The following is an 8283-nucleotide window of genomic DNA, read 5'->3' on the forward strand; positions in this document are numbered from 1 at the left end:
CACATCTATCACTCCAGTGTTTAATTGCTAAATTGTCATTATTTCGCCACTATGGCCTATTTATTGCCTTACCTCCCTAATCTTACTTCATTTGCACACACTGTATGTAAACTTTTCTATTGTGTTATTGACTGTACGTTTGTTTATTCCATGTGTAACTCTGTGTTGTATGTGTCGCACTGCTTTGCTTTATCTTGGCCAGGTCGCAGTTGTAAATGAGAACTTGTTCTCAATTGGCCTATCTGGTTAAATAAAAAAATTTAAAATTAAATTGTCCTGTTGGAAGGATCTTTCTATACTTTGCTCCGTTCATCTTTCCCTCGATCCTGACTAGTCTCCCAGTCCCTGCCGCTGAAAAACATCCCCACAGCATGATGCTGCCACCACCATGCTTCACCGTACAGATGGTGCCAATTTTCTTCCGAACCTGACTCTTGGCATTCAGGCCAAAGCGTTCAATTTTGGTTTCATCAGACCAGAGAATCTTGTTTCTCATGGTCTGAGAGACATTTAGGTACCTTGTGGCAATCTCCAAATCGGGCTGTCATTTGCCTTTTACTAAAAAGTGGCTTCCGTCTGGCCACTCTACTATAAAGGCCTGATTGGTGGAGAGTGCTGCAGAGATGGTTGTCCTTATGGAAGGTTCTCCCATCTCCACAGATGAACTCTGGAGCCATGTCAGAGTGACCATAGGTTCTTGGTCACCTCCCTGACCAACGCCCTTCTCCCCCGACTGCTCAGTTTGGCAGGGCGGCCAGCTCTAGGAAGAGTCTTGGTGGTTCCAAACTTCTTCTATTTGAGAATGATGGAGGCCACTGTGTTCTTGAGGACCTTCAATGTTGCAGAAATGTTTTGGCACCCTTCCCCAGATCTGTGCCTCGACACAATCCTGTCTCTGAGTTCTACGGACAATTCCTTCAACCTCATGGCTTGGTTTTTGCTCTGACATGCACTGTCAACAGTGGGACCTTACATAAACAGGTGTGTGCCTTTCCAAATCATGTCCAATCAATTGAATTTACCACAGGTGGACTACAATCAAATTTTAGAAACATTTCAAGGATGATCAATGAAAACAGGATGCACCTGAGCTCAATTTCGAGTCCCATAGCAAAGGGTCTGAATACTTACATAAATAAAATTTAAAAAATGGACATTTGCAAAAATTTCTAAAAACCTTGTTTTTGGTTTGTCATTATGGGTTATTGTGTGTAGATTGTTGAGGAAAAAACGATTTAATCCATTTTAGAATAAGGCTGTAATGTAACAAAATGTGGAAAAAGTCAAGGGGTCTGAATACTTTCCGAATGCACTATATATTTAAATATATGGCTCGGGATAGAGCAGAGTTAGCCCTAATCCATGCCACATTGTAGCAAAATAATGGTCTACTCTGACTCTAGCAGCAGAAGAAGATTCTGCTGTGTGTGTGTGTGTGTGTGTGTGTGTGTGTGTGTGTGTGTGTGTGTGTGTGTGTGTGTGTGTGTGTGTGTGTGTGTGTGTGTGTGTGTGTGTGTGTGTGTGTGTGTGTGTGTGTGTGTGTGTGTGTGTGTGTGTGTTTGTCAATAACAGAAGAGAGCAGCTGCAGTAATCACCTGGGGTGGTCATTCCTGCAGAGCTGGCAAAGGATGGACCGATAATTAAACAGGTGATGAGAAGGAATCAACAAGAAAAACTTCCAAAATGATTAATTTGAGGTAGAAAGGAGTTGGAGCATATCCACAAAAAAAGCATACATTTATTTATTTTAGCTCACTTTAATCCATTGTACAGGATACAAATAGGTGAATTAAACAGGTGGGTGTGCTTACATTCAATCTCTTGAGCAGTTACACCTTCTTATAGAAAGGCATAGCCTACAGAAGGACAGACATCAGGTTATGGAAGTGGATATGGATGTAGAATTATCTCGCTCTTCCTCTGTCTCTTTCAATCTCTCTCTTTCAATCTCCCCCTTTCAATCTCTTTCTCTTTTTCTCTCAACTCTCCCACTCTTTGTCCCATTGCACCACTGCACAGAGAGATAAAGAAGGCAAGTTTGCCCTGCAGGCCTCTCCAAATCGTCTTCCAATGGGAGAGGTGGCCTGGGAGGGGTTATCCAGAATATGTCAGAAGCGATATGAACCATGGAGAGGAGAATAGTGTGCCTAATTACCCAGGGGGTCTGCCTTACACAACAAGCTGTATTTTACAAATGTGCCTGTCACACACCACTCAATGACTTTCAGCTTGGCTCGTGGCATAGGGCATGGCCAAATCGCACAATATTTCAGGGTTTTCCGAGTAGGGAAGTCTGAATGAGCACAGAGAGAGAGAGAGAGAGAGAGAGAGAGAGAGAGAGAGAGAGAGAGAGAGAGAGAGAGAGAGAGAGAGAGAGAGAGAGAGAGAGAGAGAGAGAGAGAGAGAGAGAGAGAGAGAGAGAGAGAGAGAGAGAGAGAGAGAGAGAGAGAGAGAGAGAGAGAGAGAGAGAGAGAGAGAGAGAGAGAGAGATACAGAGAGAGAGAGAGAGAGAGATACAGAGAGAGAGAGAGAGAGAGAGAGAGAGAGAGAGAGAGAGAGAGAGAGAGAGAGAGAGAGATAGAGAGAGAGAGAGAGAGAGAGAGAGAGAGTGTGAAACCCAGACTTGGGCTCGGTGGAGTGGATCTGAGTGCCCGAGACATTAACAGTAGTTAGCTGGACCACTTTTAGACTATAAGGTTTGCCAGGAATAGTTCCCACCAAGTTGGTAAATGTTGTTGTTGAGGATGTTGTTTCAAAAATGCCTCTGTACAGACAGCCCGTCGCATGCACGCACACACACACTCACGCACGCACACACACACGCACTCACACACAAACCTTGCCTATGAATAACGATGAGACTCTAGTGATTAATATGACAGACGAGGGCAAAATCATTTCCTGGGAGATAAACACGCAGACACCTCACAATACCCAGGCAGGCAGCCTTGAGATCAGAGTCAGCTATGTGTGTCAGCCTGAATGTGGGAAGGACATGCACAGCAGATAGGCGCTTTGTCTGCCAACGCGTGGGCAGGAAGGAAGGACTCTGCAAGTTCCAAAGAAGTGGGACACGGGAGCTGGTGATAACCACTGAGGCTGAGTAAGAGCAAGCATCTCCCTGCAGAGAGAGGGTAGAACGGCATTCTTCAATGGTGGAGACCCACAGGGCAAGAAAACTTTTGTTTTAGCCCAGTATTAACAAACCTAACTCTAAAAATCAAGGACTTGATGACTAGTCGATTCGATGAGTGGGGTGCTTTAGTCGTGGGCTGGAATAAATGACTGCACACCCTGTGGGTTCCCAGGACCAGGTTTGAATAACAGTGGTGTAGAAGTAATCAAAGGCTTTTGACCACTGTAAGTATTTGGTTCTTCTAGTGGAGGGCACTTTATTACTTATTTAAAACTTACAGTTTAAGTCGGAAGTTTACATACACTTAGGTTGGAGTCATTAAAACTAATTTTTCAACCACTCCACAAATGTCTTGTTAACAAACTATAGTTTTGGCAAGTCGGTCAGGACATCTACTTTGTGCATGACACACGTCAGTTTTCCAACAGTTCTTTACAGACAGATGATTTCACTTATAATTCACTGTATCACAATTCAGAAGTTTACATACACTAAGTTGACTGTGCCTTTAAACAGCTTGGAAAATTCCAGAAAATGATGTCAGGGCTTTAGAAGCTTCTGATAGGCTAATTGACATCATTTGAGTCAATTGGAGGTGTACCTGTGGATGTATTTCAAGGCCTACCTTCAAACGCAGTGCCTCTTTGCTTGACATCATGGGAAAATCAAAGGAAAACAGCCAAGACCTCAGAAAAAAAATTGTAGACCTCCACAAGTCTGATTCATCCTTGGGAGCAATTTCCAAACACCTGAAGGTACCACGTTCATCTGTACAAACAATAGCACGCAAGTATAAACACCATGGGACCACGCAGGCCGTCATACCGCTCAGGAAGGAGATGCGTTCTGTCTCCTAGAGATGAACGTACTTTGGGGCGAAAAGTGCAAATCAATCCCAGAACAACAGCAAAGGACCTTGTGAAGATGCTGGAGGAAACAGGTACAAAAGTATCTATATCCACAGTAAAACGAGTCCTATATCGACATAACCTGAAAGGCTGCTCAGCAAGGAAGAAGCCACTACTCCAAAACCCCCATAAAAAAGCCAGACTACGGTTTGCAACTGCACATGGGGACAAAGATTGTACTTTTGGAGAAATGTCCTCTGGTCTGATGAAACAAAATTAGAACTGTTTGGCCATAATGACCATCGTTATGTTCGGCTTGCAAGCCGAAGAACACCATCCCAACCGTGAAGCACGGGGGTGGCAGCATCATGTTGTGGGGGTGCTTTGCTGCAAGACGGACTGGTGCACTTCACAAAATAGATGGCATCATGAGGTAGGAAAATTATGTGGATATATTGATGCAACATCTCAAGACATCAGTCAGGAAATTTAAGCTTGGTCGCAAATGGGTCTTCCAAATGGACAATGACCCCAAACATACTTGCAAAATGGCTTAAGGACAACAAAGTCAAGGTATTGGAGTGGCCATCACAAAACCCAGACCTCAATCCTATAGAAAATTGATGGGCAGAACTGAAAAAGCGTGTGTGAGCAAGGAGGCCTACACCGGCTACATCGGTTACACCAGCTCTGTCAGGAGGAATGGGCCAAACTTCCCCCAACTTATTGTGGGAAGCTTGTAGAAGGCTACCTGAAACTTTTGACCCAAGTTAAAAAACTTATTGTCAATAGGGGGTCGCTATTTTCACTTTGGGAAAAATCGTGCCCAATTTAAACGGCCTCGTACTCTATTCTAGATCATACAATATGCATATTATTATTACTATTGGATAGAAAACACTCTCAAGTTTCTAAAACTGTTTGAATTATATCTGTGAGTAAAACAGAACTCATTTGGCAGCAAACTTCCAGACAGGAAGTGAAAATTCTGAAAATGGGGCTCTGTTTCAGGGCCTGCCTATTCAACTGGCTTATATTTATCGATATACATGCACTTCATACGCCTTCCACTAGATGTCAACAGGCAGTGGAAGGTGGAATGGGGTGTCTAGCTTGATCTGAGGTCGAACAAGAGCTTTTGGAGTGGCAGGTCAGGAATTTCCTTTCTCTACCAAGGCGCGAGGCGGAGCTCGACATTAGCTTCTGAAAAGCTTTCGGGTTACACGGCGAATATATCCGGCTCTGATTTTATTTGATACGTGTGATAATAACATCGTAAAGTATGTTTTTTCAACCGAGTTTTATCAGATTATTCAACGTTTATTGGGACTTTTGGAGTTTTCCATTCTTTGCGTCAAGAGAGGGTGGGAACGTTATCAACCTTGGCTAGCATTGTTGGCGCGAATTCGACAGAAGAAAAGGACATTCTAAAACCAAACAACGATTTATTCTGGACCAAGGACTCCTTGTACAAGATTCTGATGGAAGCTCAGCAAAAGTAAGAACAATTTATGATGTTATTTCGTATTTCTGTGGAAAATGTTGATTCCTATTCTCTGCCGTTTTGGCGAGCGCTGTCTCGCAATAACGCAAGCTGTTTGTTATGGTAAAGTTATTTTTAAAAATCTAACACGGCGGTTGCATTAAGAACCAGTGTATCTTTCATTTGCCATACAACAAGTATTTTTATGTAAGGTTTATGATGAGTTCTTTGGTCAGATTAGGTGAGTGTCCAAAATATCTCTGGAGATTCTGGTGAATTGATGCTACGTATTCACAATGTATAATCAGGATTTGTAGCTCTAAATATGCACATTTTCGAACAAAACATAAGTGTATTGTATAACCTGATGTTATAAGACTGTCATCTGATGAATTTGTTCAAGGTTAGTGATTAATTTTATCTCTATTTTGTCGGTTTTGTGCAAGCTATTTTTGCGGGGAGTAAATTGCGTTGTGTGTTTGGCTACTGTAGTGAGCTAATAGAAATATATATTGTGTTTTCGCTGTAAAACACTTAAAAAAATTGGAAATATTGGCTGGATTCACAAGATGTTTATCTTTCATTTGCTGTACACCATGTATTTTTCATAAATGTTTTATGATGAGTATTTATGTATTTCACGTTGCTCTCTGTAATTATTCTGGCTGCTTCGGTGCTATTTGTGATGGTAGCTGCAATGTAAAACTATGATTTATACCTCAAATATGCACATTTTTCGAACAAAACATGAACGTATTGTATAACATGTTATAAGACTGTTATCTGATGAAGTTGTTTCTTGGTTAGTGACTAATTATATCTCTATTTGGTCGGTTTTGTGATAGCTACCTATGCGGTAGAAACATGGTGAAAATATGCGGTTGAGTCTTTGGCTATTGTGGTTAGCTAATAGAAATACATATTGTGTTTTCGCTGTAAAACATTTAAAAAATCGGAAATGATGGCTGGATTCACAAGATGTTTATCTTTCATTTGCTGTATTGGACTTGTGATTTCATGAAAATTATATTATATGATATCCCTGTCCCGTTAGGCTAGGCTATGCTAGTCAGCTTTTTTGATGAGGAGGATCCCGGATCAGGGATGGATATTAAGTAAAGGTTAAACAATTTAAAGGCAATGCTACCAAATATGAATTGAGTGTATGTAAACTTCTGAACCACTGGGAATGTGATGAAAGAAATAACAGCGGAAATAAATCATTCTCTCAACTATTATTCTGACATTTCGCATTCTTGAAATAAAGTGGTTGTCATAAGAACGGGACCAAGGCACAGCGGATATTGAGTTCCACATATTTATTCCAAAAGTGAAACATCAGCCAAAACAATAAATCAAATAAACGAACAACGGAACATGACTACGTGATGCACAAACACAAAATAATATCCCACAAACACAGGTGGGAAAAATATCTACTTAAATATGATCCCCAATTAGAGACAACGATTACCAGCTGCCTCTAATTGGGAATCATACAAAACACCAACATAGAAAACATAAACTAGAACACAACATAGAAATATTATACTAGAATACCCCCTAGTCATGCCCTGACCTCCTACACCATAGAGAAACTAGGGCTCCCTATGGTCAGGGCGTGACAGTGGTGATCCTAACTGACCTAAGACAGGGAATTTTTGCTAGGATCAAATGTCAGGAATTGTGAAAAACTGAGTTTAAATGTATTTGGCTAAGGTGTATGTAAACTTCCGACTTCAACTGTATGTATTATTTATTATTAAAACATTTGTGGAGGATGTATGCTCCTCACAGAGCTAAAGAGTTTGAGTCAAGTCACTGTATTACGACTGGTGTTGTAATCTTTATAAATGGTGTAAGAGTAACATTAACGTTAACATCGGGGCATAAGGCAGCTGTTCTGTTTGTTATGAAGCCTGCGTACTAAGCTTGACTTCCATTTTGTCGCTGCTCAAAGTCAAGCTTTAAAAGGACAAATAACAAACGTCTTGTAAATCCTTGGGGTACTACGGAGCACATCAGACAGGCAGAACACATTGCCTCCGGGACTGTGGATTGTAGGTCAGAGAGAGAAAAAGAAAACATAGCACGGTTTGGCTGTATATGGTAGCAGTATACATGGTCAGAATGTTGAGCAACACAAAGTATGCGTCCCTAATAGTTTCATATTTGAAGTCATTTTTATAGAGCAATGCATTCAGGCATATTTGTTTGCACTCTCTGGTATTGCATTTTGAATGATGAATTCAATACTGTTTATTAACCTAATATTGCATTAACTTCCTTCGATAGAAAACAAATCTGTGATGTGCTGAGGTAATGGGAAACTGGTCTTCCGCTCTTTCTCATTTGTTTCCATTCCACGCAGAGGCAATGAACAGTGATTCTGAACCTCTTTCTTTCACTGCTTCACTGATCCATGACATTGAAATCAATATAAATACAATACTCGCCTCAATGTCTTTCATTAAGCACATTGAATAGATGACAATCTCTCATACGATAACAAGATCAGCTTATCCTCTTGCCCAGCATTGACCCCAAACACAACGTCACTCAAATGACTGGTTGGAAACAGGGACTACCACTTAATCATTCATAGTAGCATGTACACTGGTCTTAGGGTGATATATTTCCTTGATTCCTCTCTCCTTGCCCCTCCTCAAAATGCATTGGAGGAGAAGATCCGAGGTTCCTCCCCTCTGACGTTCTTCTCCAATGCGTTTTGAGAAGGAAGCAAGGAGAGAGGAAGCGAGGAATCAAGGAAATACAATTGGGATTCATTCACATTTGGAGACATTATTACATCAGAA

The sequence above is a fragment of the Salvelinus alpinus genome, chromosome 2 (assembly GCF_045679555.1).
Source record: "Salvelinus alpinus chromosome 2, SLU_Salpinus.1, whole genome shotgun sequence".
NCBI classification, from domain to species: domain Eukaryota; kingdom Metazoa; phylum Chordata; class Actinopteri; order Salmoniformes; family Salmonidae; genus Salvelinus; species Salvelinus alpinus.